The sequence below is a fragment of the Lygodium microphyllum genome, chromosome 5, assembly GCF_053477565.2.
Source record: "Lygodium microphyllum isolate KBCC chromosome 5, Lygodium_microphyllum_v1.1.10, whole genome shotgun sequence".
Classification (NCBI taxonomy): domain Eukaryota; kingdom Viridiplantae; phylum Streptophyta; class Polypodiopsida; order Schizaeales; family Lygodiaceae; genus Lygodium; species Lygodium microphyllum.
In genome coordinates this window covers 79,781,251-79,800,110 of record NC_141139.1, presented here as the reverse complement: position 1 = coordinate 79,800,110, position 18,860 = coordinate 79,781,251, and positions in this window count along the sequence as shown.

Sequence of the window (18,860 nt, the reverse complement as noted above, 5' to 3'; positions counted from 1 at the left end):
GCAAGTGGAGCTCTGGACACCCTTTACCTAGTCCAAAACGGAGCTGAAGACTACCATGAGCCCAATGTCTGTGGTGTTGGAAGATCCTATTCTAGATAGAGGATGGAAATTATGGCGCCATGTGATTTGGATTGGGTAGTTTTGCTGGGCAGAAGGGAATATATAAATTCTCCTGTACGGGCAAGAGACAAAGATTAACTTGAAGATAAGTTAAGGAACTTGCTTGTCAAAAGGACTACTTGCTTTGTATTCATGTATGTGCCATAAATTACACAAATGAACCTTGTTCCCTAAAAGGCTTAATTAAGGAAGCTAATTTTAAATATCATACATAAATGTGATAGGACCTAATTAGATAACTAAAGGATGCCTATTGAGTGAAGCGGTTAGAGTGGTCCTAGAGAACTGGGAGGCTTCTCACAAGGTTTTACCGACAGCATTCAACCTTTAGATATTGTTAGGTTAGAACCACGATTCATGATGTTCTAGGGGATCAGAATGGGACTATGCCCTACAGGCAGAGAGGTCGAGCAACGCATCCCTCTCATTTCCCATTCTCTTTGAACCAAGTGCAGTATGGGTAAACTTTGGCTTGGGTATCTCTGCGTAAAGTAGGATGTCCAAGATCCGCCAACGCTAGAATGTTGTCAAGAGACCTTGACCCCTAGGAACCCAAATTCTAGGTCGATCCTAGTGGGTTTGACCACGAACTTTCCATTGTGAGGCGGATTGGGAAAACCCTAGGCGACAAACCTAGAGCATTCCATGGGAGTGTCGAGTAGCAACACCTAGATTCGGGACCGCTAAAACGTGCTTGGACAGCCGATAGGTGGGCATGCTACAATCACTTATATTCTCTACATACATAGTAAGGTTAAGAAATTCTTTGGTATACTCTCATACAGTTAAGTGTCTTTGATCTAACCTATATCATCTTTGTGCCAACTTTTCTTTTTCAAGAAGGGAAATAGAGACCTCAACCATAAGTGTCTTAAATGCATCCTAATTCTCCATTAGTATCTTCTCTTTATTAATGTATCTCCACCAGGTATGTGTGAACCCTTCCAAGTGTAATGAAACTCTAATTTTGAAATCCAATCCTTTAGGTTGGATGGTGAAGAGGACTGCCCATTGCACTTTACCAAACCTATTTTATCTTTCAACTCCCTCTCATGGAGAGGCTACTGTCCTAAAATAGGCTAATGAAGATTGGTAGATATTGGACTTTCAAAATGTGATGATGGTCTTCCATAAGGTGGCTAAGAATTAGTTTGGAATCTTTCCAATGGCAAAGGATCCCTTGAGACTTGAGGATTTAGCTCATGAACTTGTGGATTAACATCATTAATGCCACCCAAATAATAATCATACCTTTTTGAATCCATACCTACTTCATATTGACTATTTGGGATGTCCCTTTGTCTAATAATACCTTGACTTTAAGTATTAAGATTGGGTGAAGTGGAATTAATGGCTCATTGTTTGATTGTGTTTTTTCTCTTACATCCTTGATAACCATTTGCATTTGCATCCATTGAGAGGATTGAGCCATAATTTGTGCATTAGAATCCACTAATCTTTTGGTTGAAGTCTTTGTTTGGGGTGTTGAATCCACCAAATTTTCAATAGAAGACTTCACTTTGATGGTTGGACAAGATCATTTGCTCAATAGCTCTTTATGCCTATGAGCATGTCTAGCCTCATGTTCACACATGGTATGATTAAGAGCAGTAAGTTTTGATTATAATTGAGGAATTTTAGGGCTCTCTTGAGGTGCATTTTCTAACATGAAATCTTTGCTTTGTTGGGCATATTCATCCTAATCCTTATTCTTTCCTTTGTGACCTACCATGGTAGTGCAGTCTTGTAAGACCCCTATAAGTAAATTGGCTATAACTTGAGCTAGAAAACTCTGATTGCCAGAATTTTTAATTCAAATCAAAGCCAACAACACCCTCTTTAAGATGAGTATCGTCACATGATAACATATTTTTTAAAATTATGTAATCTAATCTCTATGTGATTGAACTATCCATATCTACTGTAATGTGTCCACCTGTTCCCTTTCAGGACACGTCTTAGTAGTCCATTGGAAAGAGAGTCTAGAAAGCTCCGCCCGGCAATCCCATGGAATGTTATGGGATTTGTGATCTAGGACTTTCCGCGTCTGCCACGTAGCAGAAGTATTCCAGCCGTTCCCACTTAGGACCGACCTGAATCAGGGCTTCATGGTCATTTTCCTAAACGGCAACTAGCGTCGAACCCCAAGCAAACTACTTTACTTTGAAACGCCATGGACGAAGCGGATTCACATTGCACTTGGTTCAAGGAGAATGGAAAACGAGAGGGATGCAAGGCTCGACCTCTCTGCCATAAGGCATAGTCCCATTCCGTTCCCCTAAAATAGCATAAACCGGGATTTTTGTAACCTAGACTCTAGGTTAGCGCCCTTGCTATTCATTTCCTTTGAGAAGATCTCCTTACTATCCATTATGATTGAGAAAAGTTCCCGGTCAACCGGGACCACCCATCCGTACGAACCCATGGCCACATCCACTGCACTTTCCTCAAGGTTGCTTTATGTCTAATTACCGACCACATTTAGTTGGACACGCATCAAACAGCTTCATTAATTAGCCAGTTAGACACTGGTTCCTTCACGTAATCTTAGCACTTGACATAGAAAAGCAGTGTTAAACAAGTTCCTTTACAACAAGTTATCTTATTTATCTTTGGAATACATCCATAAAATCCAGCCAGCAGGCTAATCCATAATCCGCCCGAAGGCTATCCATGATCTGCACGAAGGCTATCCAACAATCCATAGGGATTACTAATCCAATATTCTGCCCGTCGACTAGTATGCGGGCCTCGAGATCCAATCTTGAGTCACGTTGGCCTCTTGCACAGGGCCCGAAAGGCAAGGGATTTACGGCCAGAGCCCCCCCTGGCACCCAAGCGTCCTCTTGCTCCAAGTAGCACTCAACGGAGAGACCTCACGCGGCGGGTTCGGTCCACGTTCCCGACGCGGCTAACAACCCCCTTGGTCAGGGTTAGGCAGACAGTCGGGGGTAACTGAAGCTGCCTCTCCCTTCAGGCCTTCAACCTGAAGCATTAAATATCTTTCCATCCTTTAGTTTCTTGAGCAAACAATGCAAACTATGCTTTCTAAACTGTTACAAGCACAATCAATTCCAATGGTCGTTTATTTGGCCAACTGCTAAGGAGTGAATCCTTTTTCCCGAATGCATCCAGCATTCGATTCGGGATCAATTGCGACTTAGCAAGATCCCCAAGGGTTTGTTTGTTAACCATTTTGTCCTTGGGTTAGGGCCATACCCTGCTAGCCCAACTTAACCAATACCTTAGGTTTCATTGGCAAATTTTCCCCAAGAAAGGTGCTGTAGCAGGATGGCTACTCATCCTCTTGCAAGTTAAACTTGAGCAAGAATCTGCCAATCTCATTCCAAGGACTTGGCAACTCTCTTGTGAACAAACCACAAGATCATGTGACGTTGCAACTTGTTGCACAAGTGTCGCATCTATTCCATGGGATCATTTCACCCATCGAACGGCATCTTCTGGTCACGAAACCATGATTAGACAAGAAGCATGGTTTAGGGTGTCTTCTTATCCAACCCATTCCTAATTGCACAAGGCCGACAACAGTCCTAGGGGTTCCAACTCAATCTGAGTTTCAACATTTGATCGAGTGATCCTTAGGGTAGAAACCCTAGATCGTTTCTTGCAAGCGCGTCCAATTGTCCCTACATTCTGTGAATGTGGGTAGGACCTTTGGGTATGAGGGTTTTGACTTGGCAACAAGTGCAAAACTAGGTCAAGTCCTTAACATGCTAAACCCTAGTTAGCACTTGGAGTATTTATTGTATCGATTGAACCATCCTATACGAATCCTTTGCGGTTTAGGTGTTTTAGGTAATCCAGTTTACAAGGACGAACCATTCCTAAAGATGTTATCTTGATCTAAAAGGGGAAAACTAGTTGCATTACATCACAATTCACGTAAGCATGCGATTCATTGTCTCTACGTACAACTAGATTCAAATCCCTAACTTTTCTAGTTAAGACCAAAACGCATGTTAAATTTTGGCATAACTTCCATTGAACCTACTAGGTCTTACATTCAAGGATCATGCTCACAATTCTTTTTCTAAGCCTTTACGATTTCATGCTTAAATGAACCATGCAACCTTTCCCTAAATACAACTCTTGATGAATGAAATTCTTCGTACGATGAATGTGCAATATGCAACCTTTCCTAACTACTATGTAGTTAAATGAGATTCATGCCAATTGAAGCTAGAGTTAACCTATTTCATGCAATTCTTAGAATCTTTTCCATGCTTTGCTATTTCCTACGGTTGATAACGACTTCCTTAATGAATCATTACAAAGAAAATTTGTCTAAAAATACGACATGCCATTAAACATTCCATGCCTAATCAAAGGTGCACTTTAATCATTTCGACCTTGTAAAGATAGGCAATAGGCGTTCTAGACCGTCACTTTGAAATGCACAAGAGGCAACTTGCTAATAAGGTCCTAAAATGCATAGACACCTTATGTTTTTTTCTTCATTCATTCCATTGAAAGTACCAATGACCAATTTCGTATCATGAGTTAATCCTAGTAATTTCTAAATAGCCAATTTATTTCAATTGCATTTAGCTAGGTGGATTTGACATGTGTAAGTGCATCCTAGTCCAAGCGAATATCGTGCATAATGCAATACTTCTACGTGAAATCAAAATAGAAAGAAAACCTGGACTTGTGGGCTCGGTGAAATATCCACATGAATACTAGGAGATGATCCTCCTGCAGGCACGCCTTGTGACTTTTTAGGGGCCATCGTAGACGTGACTTCGGCTTTTAGTTTACCTTCTCGGTTTACGAATTTACTCGCCTTGATACGCAACCTTAAGATCTTTCCCTGTCTCCCTCGTATGCGGAGATCCCCTTTTGAAGTAGGGATCCTTGAAAGAAGTACCAGCTTGCGAAATTTGGCTTATGGAAGGCCTTAAGGTTTGGAGCTTGGGCCTTTTGCAGGAGAGGAGGGGGTTCGCGAAAAAGGCTCTTGTGAACGGCCTTGTGGCAATGGAGGCTTTGAGAGTTCTTCCTCTCCTTCTCTTAAAATCCCGAGGCTAGGGCCGGCCTTATGGGGGATTAGTGGGAAGGGGGCTTTATAAGCTTCCTCTTCTTCTCTTCAAAGTCCCAGGCTAGGGATGGGCTTGTGGGTGATTGGTGGGAAGGGGGCTTTATAAGCTTCCTCTTCTTCTCTTCAAAGTCCCGAGCTAGGGATGGGCTTGTGGGTGATTGGTGGGAAGGGGTGTTGAGGAAGCCCCTTAGAAGCTTCCTAAAAGAAGCTTCTAGGAGCTTCTAATTACGGACATCAACCGTGAAACTACGTGGTGGGAGATGAGATTGTTCGGGCGGAAGGAAGAAAGGTGGACTTGACTGGGGGATGGCAGCGGTCTGATGGCCAATGGTGGGGCTAGCGGCGATAATCAGCGGCATACGGCGAGCTCCACGACTGGCGGCGTCAGCGACGGCTTCCTCTCTCCCTCCACGACGTCAGCACGTCAGCTCCTAAGTCCTCTTCCTTTTTTTCTCCACTACATATAGGCCTATCCCTTTCCACCCACTAAGGGGGTGGGTTTTTATAGGCCAAGGGGGGGAGAGGGGGCTCCACTACATAGCCACTGCATGGTATCCCCCCCCCTCCTCATTCAGTCCACATCTCATTAGGCCCATCCCCTTCCCTCATTCCATGCATCGGCTGGGGAAAAATTTAAAAAAATTGCAATTATTTGCACCTGGTCCTCTCAACCTCCTCCCAAGAGGGAGTTTCCCCGCGGTTTATGCAGTTTCGAACCCCGGTCTCAGTTTGCCAATGCGGAGGCCTTGATTCCTCTCGTGCGGTTTACAGGTTATACTGTCGGTAATTCCAATACTGAAAATAACCTTTGCATGAGTTTCACGCGATGTGCGGGAAGTCGATTCTAGTAATATTTTTTAGTGGAAATATTACATCTACACCCTATCTCAACCTATAAGTGCCATGTTTCCTCTTGGAGGAGATAGATAGGATATATAGGTAACTTGTACTATATACACTTGTATCCCAATGATGAGGATGGTACCTATAATGATCTGTTTATAACCCATAGTGTCATGTAATAGCCCTATTTTATCCTATTTTGGTCTTCAAGAGACTTGAATATGCATGAGCAGTTGAATCTTCAATCTTCCATGCATGGTATATGTGTGAGGGATGAAACAATAGGACAGGCTCTCTATATATGCTCCAAATCACTGGAAGGTAGGCAAAGTTCCCCCTGGTTGATTGGTTGTACCCCTTCAGGATATTTAATAGTGGGGGAGAGTCATCTCTCTATTGTCCCACTATCGCCCCTAGCATCCACCTTTTTCTTTAGTGAAAATATTAACATATAAAAGGTATACTACTCTACTCCATTAGCATGATATACATTACTTGAAATATCTATTCATCTCATTCCATGTAGTGCAATTGAATAGAATTGAAATTGATAAAGTGAATAGGGAGAGAATCTTACCACACAATGGCTCATTGCTTGACTTACTCTTTACAATAGATTTTTATATATTCTTCCAAGAATTAATCAAACTCAGTAAGACATTGGGTTAGATGAATGAATCCAACCAATAATTCACTCTTGAATAGGAGATTTAATGCAATGCCATGATGCTAAACTAGGCTTCTAATTCTCTATTTTAATTCAAGAGAGCAATACAATCAATAAATGGGCTGATTTGATCATCAAAGGGCCGATGTTCAATGAAATCACTCTCTCAATCAAGTAAATGAATCTTAGTAATTAGATAGGTGAGAGAGATCAATAATTGATCAAAATTACCTCTTGTATGGCTTGATGAAAACTTGCATACTCCCAAATGCTTTAATAGACTTTTGGTTACTCAATGTTGATGAAATAATTTTCAATCATTGCTCTATGAATACTTGAGAGTAGTCTTGAAGCCTCAATAGCTTGAGATTAAAGCCATGAACCTATTCGCCCCAAATCTTGGCTCTATCGAAGCTCTTAAAGTTGAATATTGACCAACCTTGCTCAATCCTTGCAATTTCTTCAAGAAAACTTCACAAGGATGAACCCTAGGACTGAAATGATAAAGAATCCTCAAGAAATTTGAAAGAAATTGAAACTTGAACTCAAGCTTTCATGGCTGCCTATGGACATTATACCAGGGTTTCAAAAGAGCAAAAGGGTGAGAAATAGGGCTTCATCTTAGAATATACATATCAAAGACTTGAGATACAATGTGCCAATAATGATTTAGAAGCATCAATGCTACCCAAGAGCTGGAGAAATGAAGGACAATAGGGCTAGAAATTCAGTGTAATTTTTTTATTGTTCTCTACATACTGGCTATCCATATAGTAGAGAAAATGGTATGGTACATGTAGTCTTTGAAGTCTAGAAGGCCATTTTTCAATCCATTGTTGAAGAAAAGCAAAGATAAATGAAGGAGAAGAAGATATCTGATAAAAACTCCATGGAAGCTTTTGACCAAAACTTGAAGAAAGAGAAAAGAGAATCTTCGCTTTGAAAAGTAATCAAGGCTTACTATTCTTCTAACCTCGGTTAGCTATAGTTCTCCAAAATGCTTTTCAAAATAGGTGAAAATTGGTCTACTACTTGCTATTTTAGCCACAATTTGGCTAAATCTCCTCCAAATATTTTTTAGAGCCCTAAGATTAGCCTCTATTCTAAGTAGAATGCCTACAAGTACTTGCCATGTGGCTCTTGTACTTGTTCCTGCATAAGATTTGATGATGGAAAATAGAAAAAATATGTGTGAAAATGGAAAAATCACATGGATCAAGAGCATATACTCTGATACCACTTATAAAGAAGTGAGTTAAGAGAGAGAAAAGAAAAGAGAGATGACTACATAAGAGAGAGAAGAAGATCACAGAGGAGAGAGAAAGAGTTTTCAAGGAGAGAGAAAGATAACAAGTGTGAGACGGAAGTCATAGAAGCTAAGAGAAAGCTTGATGAAGAAAGCAATTTTGTATTATTACTAAATGGTACAAAAATGAAGTCCCTTGCATATTATATACTAACTAGTGTAGCTAGTATTTTTCCATATTAATAATCCCAATTTCTTAGTGAATTGAGAGATGTGGTGAGAATAAGGAAGATAATATGATGGGCCTTATTTTGTAAGTAGATACTAATATGTAGTTAACTTCACTGTAGTACTAGAATGCCTATTTGGATGAGTGGAAGGTTAGAGATACCAAAGCTTTTCTTTGTTCACACTAGCAATTCGTGAGTCAAGAGGGGGAAATTATTAAAATTGAGGCAAGTAGAGAAGACATGGCAAAAGTAAGGCATTGATCATATCAATGAGAATGAGAGTGTCAATGGGTGCAGTTTGCCACCCTTTTATCTTTGAGATTGGCATTGTTAGTTGCAGTTCAAAATTGTATTTCCTTCATCCTGCTGTTGCAATTACGTAATGCTTGTTGATTGCTTCTACGGCCTATTATTAGAATTCCTTTATGATTTCTACAAACACATCTCCATGCTTCTATCATGTAATTTGTAATTTTAGGCGCCTATTCCAACCACTTTAGTAGGCTAAATTTAATCATCGGTCATAATAACTAGATATGCCACCTACTTCTTGAAGTAACTTGTCACCCTGAAGCAATCTTAGTTGTCACCCTCAAATCTAAACATCTCCTTTTTGAGTGGTGGTCTCCTATATGTTTTTTAACTTCCTACTGGCATAACTGTTACTAATTAAATGTAGCAAAAACTATTAGATATGCTCAATATCCCACCCTCGTAAGGTGCCGCCAATGATCCATGGTGCTCTAAGTTGTAAGGTCCCCATTATGAGGAGAAGCCATATGTGGGCACGGCCATTGATTGGGTCTTGACTTATATGTTAGATAAGTTCTATGTGATTGGATGGCAAAAAATTGACCTTTCTGGATCTAGCCTTTGGGCTAGATAGCTCCTCTTATGGTGGTCCAGAGGTAGCATGCCAAGCCCTCGGATGGTAAAATGAATATTCCTTGGTCAATTAGGGGAATAGGTCGACCAGACTGCCTTCTTAGGCTACAAAGGAATACCCCTCCAAAGCAATCTTCAATCTATCTTTCACATAGTCAAAGTTCTATACCTACCCTTAAGCTCTTCACCTCTCATTTGTCTAGATCATCCTCTAAGCTTCACAGTGGAAGGGCATGGGTGGACAGAGCCATCTTTGTATCAGTTCATTTGAAATTAAGGTAGTTTCTATTCTTCTCATATTTGTTGTGTGTTTTCTACTCCTTGCTTAGATTTTGTCCTCTATGTTGTGTATTTTCTGTATGGTATCAGATTCCAAGGGGCTCTAAGGAGTGAAGAGTATGTGAGATGCAAGGGCTTCAACAACGAAGAGGAGAAATGTCATCCACTACATCAGGTAGTGGTGCCGGTACATTAGGTGGTGGTGTTACTGTACCGATAATTCAGAAACTAAGGATTCATCTACCAACCTTCGATGAAGGTAAGTTAGATGGTACAAACTATACTTTGTGAAAGTTTTAAATCATAACTATCCTTGATTCTAATGAGCTTCTAGAAACGATTTTATGGATTGAGCCAAAACCATAACCCACCCCTAACCCATCAAATTTAAGTGTTATGATTCCTCCAAATGCAAGTCTTCTGCAAACTTGAAGATGAAGGAATAGAGATACATTGTATACCTTAGTTTACAAGCTGTTCATGAACTTCATTTACCATATACAACCAAGGTATCATAGGCTTGGAATGTACTGAGAAGTTAGTACAAAATGTGAAATCAAACAAGTATTTAGAACTTGGAGAATTAACTAGCAACAGAGATGTTTGCCGAAGGAGAGATAGTTGAAGCATTCATCACTTGGATTAAGAATTTGCATGACTAGATGGGTGGTGCTGGGATACAAAAGACTAGTTAGGAGCTGACTCGAAGGTGTCTTTGGATTTATCCACCAAAATTTGATAGATTGGTAATTGCCCTAAATACTCAAGTAAGACCCTAAGCTTTGATGTTTGAGGAATTTTGTGCACTACTAATGGAGGAGGAGATAACAACAATGGAGATACTGCACTCTTCACTAATATGAAAGACAAAAGTGATACCTCTACCAATACTGACAAAAAGAAGAAGGATGGTAAGAAAAAGTTTCAAGGAGAGTGCTTCTACCACAAGAAGAAAGGTCATGCAATTGCAAAGTGTCATGTCAAGAAGGTGCTAGAATGACCACTAAACACACAATACTTGTGTTGGCCACTCATAAGAAGTGGTTAGTTTACCAAATGGATATTAAATTGACATTCTTGAATGGAGACCTTAAGGAGGAGGTGTACATGGCTTGACCATGAGGCTTGAGACCCCCATTCTGAGAATAAAGGTTGTAAGGAAAAGAAGGCATTGTATCGGTTGAAACAAGCCCCTAGCGCACGGTACCAACAAATAGATAAATTCTTTTTAGGCTTGAATTTCAAAAGATATACCTTAGCTGCTAACTTGTATGTTTACAAGGGTGGTGAAAAGTTTGTAGTGATTGTCCTATATAGTCGACCTTCTTATTACAGGTGACTATGAAAATATGATCCATCAGACTCAAAGGGCTTTGAGTTCTCAGTTTGAAATGATAGACTTGGGCTTGTTGCACTATTGTTTGGGGATTGAAATCTGGCAAAATCTTCATCTCTCAAAAGAAATATACATGGGAGATCTTAAAAGCATTTGGTATGACCAAGTGTAAGGAGATGTAGATGACCTTATTACATGTGGCTATGAAGATATGATCCATCGGACTCGAAGGGCTTTGAGTTCTCAGTTTGAAATGATAGACTTGGGATTGTTGCACTATTGTTTGGGGATTGAAATCTAGAAAAATCTTCATCTTGCAAAAGAAATATGCATGCGAGATCTTAAAATCATTTGGCATGACTGAGTGTAAGGAGACAGCTACACCTATGGAGGTTAGTGTGAAGTTATCCATTGAGGATACATTAGCACTATCAAACATTGAGAGGTATAGAAGGTTGGTTAGTAGCCTCATCTACTTGTGCAACACTAGGCTAGATATCAATTTTATTGTTGGAGTTGTGAGCAAGTTCTCAAACAAACCGCAAGAAAGTCATTGGAAAGCTGGGATGTAGGTGCTCAGATACTTGCATGGAACTCTTAACTATGGTATCACATACAATTTCAAAAGTGTTCTTATGGAAAATTGTAATTTAAATTGGGTAGATAATAGTGATTCCAAGAAATTAGTTTCTGGATATCGTTTCTCTTTAGTTCTGGGAATCTTCTCTTGGATAAGTTGAAGCAAACAATTATGGCATTTTCTTCTACCAAAGTAGAGTACAAGGCATCTTGCTTGCTGCATGTGAAGCAGTATGGTTAAGAAGGATCCTATGGCATATGGGAGTATAGGATGAAGATCCAACAGTGCTAAGATGTGACAGTCAGAGTTGCATCACCATTGCCAAAAATCCAGCTTTTCATGCACACATCAAACACATTGAGATCTAGCATCACTATGTGTGACTTGATCAAGGATGGGATAGTAGAGCTAGTGTACTATCCAATGAAGGAGAATGGATCAATCCTTTATCTTTACCCTCTACTACTACTACCCCTCAAATTCTTATTTTTACTTCATGTCCCTTTATTTTTTATCCTATCTTTTCTCCTGCACTTCCCAATCCCCCTCTAGTTGAACTGCCTACTCCTTCCACCTTTTCTACTCAATTAAGTCGCCCCTTTTTATCATCTTTTTCTCTCTTTCTCACATTTCTTTTCCTTCAGTTATCTAGTTTCTATGATTTGACATTTTCTCCTTTTCGTTGTTCATCTCTTATTCCCCTTCCTCGATCTGAATAGTATATCAAGCTTCTTACATAAATGGTTCTTGATACACCTAGCTTCAATAGTGATATCCTCCATTGACAACAATGGACCTTACAAGATTCATTGAGATAGAACCATTTTCTAATTGGCCTATCATTTTTTGTTCTTAATATACACATATAGATTGTTCAAATTCTTATCTTCAATTTGCAAGCCTAGTCATGAGATATCTTTGTGTGGTTGGCAGCTCATTTCTATTGGTATTTGGCTTTTATGCACTACTAGTTGCATATCAATACTCACAAGACCATTCATCACAGAGTATCAATCCTAATGAGGATGTGTCTCCTACTAAAATGGATGTGTAATATTACTTTGCACATGCATTTCCTACCCACTTTATCATTTTGCCAGAGAGAATGTGCTAGTTGGAATTCCTCCAAAATGCCCTCCTTCCTTTGTTGATGAGAAAAAAGTTAGAGAGAAATTGAAGTTAAGCATGCAATTTAATAAAAAAAATTTGCATCCTAGCAAGCATGGTGATGTATCTTAGATCCCATTACATCTTAATATACTTTCCCTTTTTGGGGGTTTTTCCATTCAAACTACTATGTGTCTCTTGTGTATGTGTTTCATTGTGTTCATATGGTTGTGTTGTGTGTGTGTGTGTGTGTGTGTGTGTGTGTGTGTGTGTGTGTGTGTGTGTGTGTGTGTGTGTGTGTGTGTGTGTGTGTGTGTGTGTGTGTGTGTGTGTGTGTGTGTGTGTGTGTGTGTGTGTGTGTGTGTGTGTGTCGTGCGTGCGTGCGTGCGTGCGTGCGTGCGCGCACGTGCGTGCGTGCGTGCGTGCGTGTGTGTGTGTGTGTGTGTTATCCTCTTCAAATATATGGATATTTTGGAAGATCATGTGAGTTAGAGGATTGTGAAATCTGACGATTCAATTTGCTGATCGAATTGATTTTGATGGTTTGAGTTGAAGAGAAGATCTATCTACTATATTAAAAATGGAAGTGTGCCATATCAACCTCTTATATCCTTTACATCCTTTACAAGTTTATGGTGCTATATTTTAATGATTTAATGGTTAATGGACACCTCGGTTTTCATTTCATTTCCTTATTAGACCCAATATATTTTGAAGATATGGTTGGGGTTGGGGTCATGACTTGGTAGAGTTTGCTTTGATCTTGACAAAGTCAGGATGGAAAGATGACTAACTATAAGAGTTTTTTATCCTTCCTCTTTTCAAGATCGCGAGGATGCTCTTTTCAAGGTCGTGAGGATGCTCTCTTGCTTTGTGTGTGGATATGTTGAGTGCTAAACTAATTGGATTTTTAATTTTTTATTATTTATTTGGAGATAAATTTATTTTTTATTGAATATTTATTTGGTATCTTATTTTTTTGTGAGTGATTTGGATCATTTTAGTTTTGTTTAAATATATTTTGCAGCTCATTAAGCTTTTATTTGGTTTGCTATGTTCTAATGTGTTATATTGGGTGACTATTTGGTTCTGATATGTTCTGTTTGTCTTTGTTGAGCTTCATTTTCCTTGTACTTAAGGTCTTATACTTGTGAATGAATGTGTTGGGTTATTTAAAAAACATTTTGGATGGTTTTTGATTGGTATGGGTTTTATTTGGAATATGTGGGTTTTATTTCTCTTTTTATTGACCTTTTATATCTTCTATGAGCTTGTGTATGCTTCTACAACCCTCTATATATATCTACATGTGTTATAATTGATAGATTCTTAGGTTATGAATGTCTTACTACTTTGGAAAGAGGAGAATACAAGCTCTTATTAGCTAGTTCAAGTGAAGAAAGTAGCAATTGAAGATTGGACCTAAAGATTTGGAGTGACAATGTAGTAGCTCACTATGAAGAGTTATTGTAGTGGCTTTTATATAGATATGCCCTTTGGAGGGTGGCTCACAACCAAGAGAGGATTTTTGGTCATTATTCTATTGTATCTTTGTGTGAGAGCATGTGAGAGAGAGATCTTGGGTGTAATGTCCCCATTACTTAGTTTATTTTAATGTGCATATACATTCCAAAGAAAATTGATTTATGTTGCACATTTTTGAAAAAGTAACTCTAATTATGAAATGGACTCTCATTATGAAGATAATTGTTATTATTAATGAGGTATTATATGCCAGTTCATGGAAGTAAGACTTGGGAGACCCTCCCAAGACTAGCTTATTAAGACTATGTTTGTAGTATAGAACAACAAAAAGAACTAGCCTAGTGGATAGTCCCTTGGCACTTAAGTGCACTTGGGTGATGACACTGCCAGGATGGGTGACCTCCCGGGAAAATTTTCCTACAAGCTAGTGGGAGCTTCTCACGCGTAGCCAATGGCACTAACAAAGCCTTTGTAGCCCGTTTCCAAGTATGCCAAGTATGCCAAGGTCTATGCTTTGGTCACCGCCTCAGTCATGAACCTTGGAGTGACACCGCTCAATGACAAGATGTGCAATGCTCGCCCATATATTCATTAAATTGGTATCCTCACACTACAAAAATGGAGCCCCTCCCTGACATCATTAACAACATCGTCAAAAATGTTGAAAGAAAGCATTCCCTCTTTAACATCGATGACATCATCAAAAACGCTAAAAAGCAAGACGAGACATACGGTGCTCGCCCATATATTCGCTAAATTGGTATCCTTGCACTACGAAAATGGAGCCCCTCCCTGACATCATCAACAACGTCGCCAAAAGCGCTAAAAGAAAGTGTTTTCTCTTTATCATCGATGATGTCATCAAAAATGCTAAAAAGCAAACATCCTCCTTTTACCCCCTCCCCCGGAATCTGAACCTAAAACTCCAGAGAGGAATCCTATAGCTGATCAAAGACGAGCACACCGAGCTTGGTTGGAAAGAGTTCACAGGGTACTACACTGGTTATCTTTGTGTATCTCGGATGCTATGATAATGCAGATCATGAACTGCAAGTCACCAATAGATACATGGAACATATTGATCAGGTACTATGGCACAACTACCAGTGCCAGGAAGATGCAATTAAAGCAAAAATTTAACAACATGGAAAGAAAAGGCAGATCTATACAGGATTATGTCACAACAGAGAGACTTCTACACGGGTTGTTGTGTGTGTGTGTGTTGATGTGACATTCTACCCCTGTTTATATAAATATAGTAGCCTAAGGGCTTTGAGTAAAAGGGTAGGGAATACCTAGTGTGCAAGTTGAGGAAGATTTTTTATGGACTTGAGCAAGAATCTAGGGAATGGTATCATAAGTTAAATGCCTTTATACATTCACAAGGTTACTCGCGTAGTGATATGGATTAGTGTCTTTACATGAAGAAGGCCCATGATGGTATCCTTATCATTTTGGTGCTATATGTTGATGACATGTTGATTTTTGGGAGTGATGATGATGAGCTAAATGCTTTGAAGACTCAGCTCAAGAAGAGCTTTGAGATGATGGACATGCAATATGCCTCTCATATACTTCATATGCACATTGCATATAATTTCTCTAAAGGACTCCTCCACTTGTCATAGAAGAAGTACACTCATAAAGTCCTTGAGCGGTTCCATGCAACGAAGCTCTGCTGCAATAAGCCGAATCTCTCCCTTTCTCTCCATACCTATGTGGAAGTGCTACTCGAATCCATCAGCTTCTTCCATGGCTTCCAAGAGACATCAAGATGTTGAGCAAGGTCACGCTTAGAGAATCTCTCCCTCTCTCTCCACACCTATGTGGAAGCGCTACTCAAATCCATCAACTTCTTCCATGGCTCCCAAGAGACGTCAAGATACTAAGTGAGATCATGCTCGGAGAACTTCCCACAATGACCTATGTAGAAATCTCTTTGTTGTTGATATGATGAAGCTCTGCTGCAATAAGCTGAATCTCTCCTTCTCTCTCCACACCTACGCAGAAGCGTTGCTCGAATCCATTAGCTCCTTCCATGGATCCCAAGAGACATCAAGATGTTGAGCAAGGTCGCACTCAAAGAATCTCTCTCTCTCTCTCCATACCTATGCAGAAGCGTTGCTCGAATCCATCAGCTTCTTCCATGGCTCCCAAGAGATGTTGAGATGTTGAGCGAGGCCACGCTCAGAGAACTCTCTAATGTGAAGAAGTAGTCATTGCTGAAACAAAAGTGGAAGTTAACTTCGAATCCATTTAACCCAAAGGACGGGTTATTCCACAACAAACTGAGGTTGCGGCCATAAATCGTAATCATGATATATGACCAAATGGAGATAATCAGGTTAGTACATAAGAAAAGGATCACGATTAGTTAGAACTTACTTAAATTTGTAAAAGGATGTTAGCATTATCAAATGCTTTTTAGGAAGGAACATAGAAATCCCAACAATGACCTATGTAGAAGTCTCTCTATTGTTAACGTGACGAAGCTATGCAGCAATAAGCCGAATCTCTCCCTCTCTCTCCACACCTACGCGGAAGCGCTACTCGAATCCATTAGCTCCTTCCATGGCTCCCAAGAGACATCAAGATGCTGAGCAAGGTCACGCTTAGAGAATCTCTCCCTCTCTCTCCACACCTACACGAAAGCGCTGCTTGAATCCATTAGCTTCTTCCATGGCTCCCAAGAGATGCTGAGATGCTGAGTGAGGTCACGCTCAAAGAACTCCCCAATGTGAAGTAGTTGCTGCTGAAATGCAAGTGGAAGTTAACTTCGAATCCATTCAATCCAAAGAACGGGTTATTCCACAACAAACCGAGGTTGCGGCCATTAACCGTAATCACGATATATGGCTGAGTATAGTTAATCAAGTTAGTACATAAGAAAAGGATCACGATTAGTTAGAACTTACTTAAATTTGTAAAAGCAAATTCTTTCGGTTGTTGATATGATGAAGCTCTATTGCAATAAGCCAAATCTCTCCCTCTCTCTCCACACCTATATGGAAGTGCTGCTCAAATCCATCAGCTTCTTCCATGGCTCCCAAGAGACATCCAGATGTTGAGCGAGGTCACGCTTAGAGAATCTCTCCCTCTCTCTCCACACCTACATGGAAGCACTGCTCAAATCCATCAACTTCTTCCATGGCTCCCAAGAGATGTCGAGATGCTGAGCGAGGTCACACTCAGAGAACTCCCCAATGTGAAGAAGTAATCGCTGTTGAAATGCAAGCAAAAGTTAACTTCGAATTCATTCAACCCAGAGGATGGATTATTCCACAACAAACCAAGGTTGCGGCCATAAATCGTAATCACGATAGATGGCCAAATGGAGATAATTAGATTAGTACATAAGACTTTGATCATGATTAGTTAGAACAAACTTAAATTTGTAAAAGCATGTTAGTATCATCAAATGATTTTTAGGAAGTAACACGGAAATTGATGAAGGGGATAGATTCTATGCATCGCATACATTGACAACTGTGTTAAAAATGTTTTATGGTTATGACTGCTTTTGGATTTGTGAATGATGAGTTATGGCTCTTATGATTCCGAGCTTGCACAGTTAGATGAGTTGTGGATTGTGGTGGTTTGGGACATTGGGATCCCCAACCCAATGCTTCCTAATACTCTGTGGAGTGTCGAAAAACTCACATGCAGGTGGGAGTCCTACACTCCTAAGAGAGGTAGGTGTTTTTGATTTCTGATCACTCAAGCACCTAAGAGGGCAAAGGGCCGGGTGGTAAGTGCCCCTGTTATGTAGGACGGCTCCGGAGGCTCATGGAAGCTTGGAAGGGTTTTGAGCCAGTAAATTCCTTGTTGACCACAGATGGAGTGGGATCACATACATACCAATCTTGAGGGATTGGAAGTCCTATCTAGGTTGGACGGTGTCTTTCTATGGAAAGACGGTTTTGTACTACTCTGTGGAGTGATGGTGAAATAAAGTATATGATTTCTAAATTGTTTGTTATGTGCTAAAGATTGAATTTAATTAACCCAGTTTAATGGAGTAATAAAAGAAAGCTGATTTTATGTGTCCAAAAAGTGTGGTAGTATGCTTTGCTAATGAGAAAACTAAGCAAACCCCATCGAATAAAGTGGGAGGCTTTGATCCTCACGATTGGACGCCTATGGCTGGGTGGACCTGATAAGTCGGGTAACTTTTCAACACTAGATAGAGTTGATTAAATTGTGACCCTCTCAATACCGGTAGGATTAATTACCACATTTAACACTGCTTTAGGGGGCCGAAGTTGAGATTTTAGGAACTGCAATAACCACTTGGATAAAATAAGTCATTCTCTTATGGTGTGTGGCCAACAATCAATGGCATCAACATGCATCCCAATCCAACACATCACTATGTTTCCCAAACTTAAGGTATCTCCCTAAGAGGCCCGATTGTGTGACTTGACATGATTAGGTTTAGCAACCATAAGTTTTAGAGGTGGTACTTATTAAGGATACTCATGGCCACCATTCACTAAGAAAAATATAAGTAAGAATAGCTTTTTAGACACAAGCTTGCCTTAAGAAGCTCAAACACTTTGGTGGTTGATCGTTGGCTTGGGAGAAAACATAGCTTTTCACCTAGTAGCTTATGACATTGCAAAACACTGCAAGAAGAGTATAGTATTCAGTGCATTAGGTAGAATAAGCTCATATGCACATGAAGGACTTGAACTAAAGGCAAAGGACTTAGCTTCCAACCAAATTCTTAGACATATGAACTACTAGGTACTAAGGCCTTTGCCACTTAGCCACACACAACCCTAGACAACTAGCTCTACCCTAGCCTCATTATCTTTTCCTACTTTCTCCCCTTTTTATTGCCAAGTTTGTGGAGTATGACTATTGTGATACTCACACACCCTCTTTAGGGGAAACCATAGAGAACAAGAGAGATCACAAAGAGTATTGAATAATGAGAGGACTGACCCAACACAAGATTGGAAATCACAACCTAGAAGGATTCGTAAGATTTGGCTACACAAACCCTACAGAGGTTCACCACTAA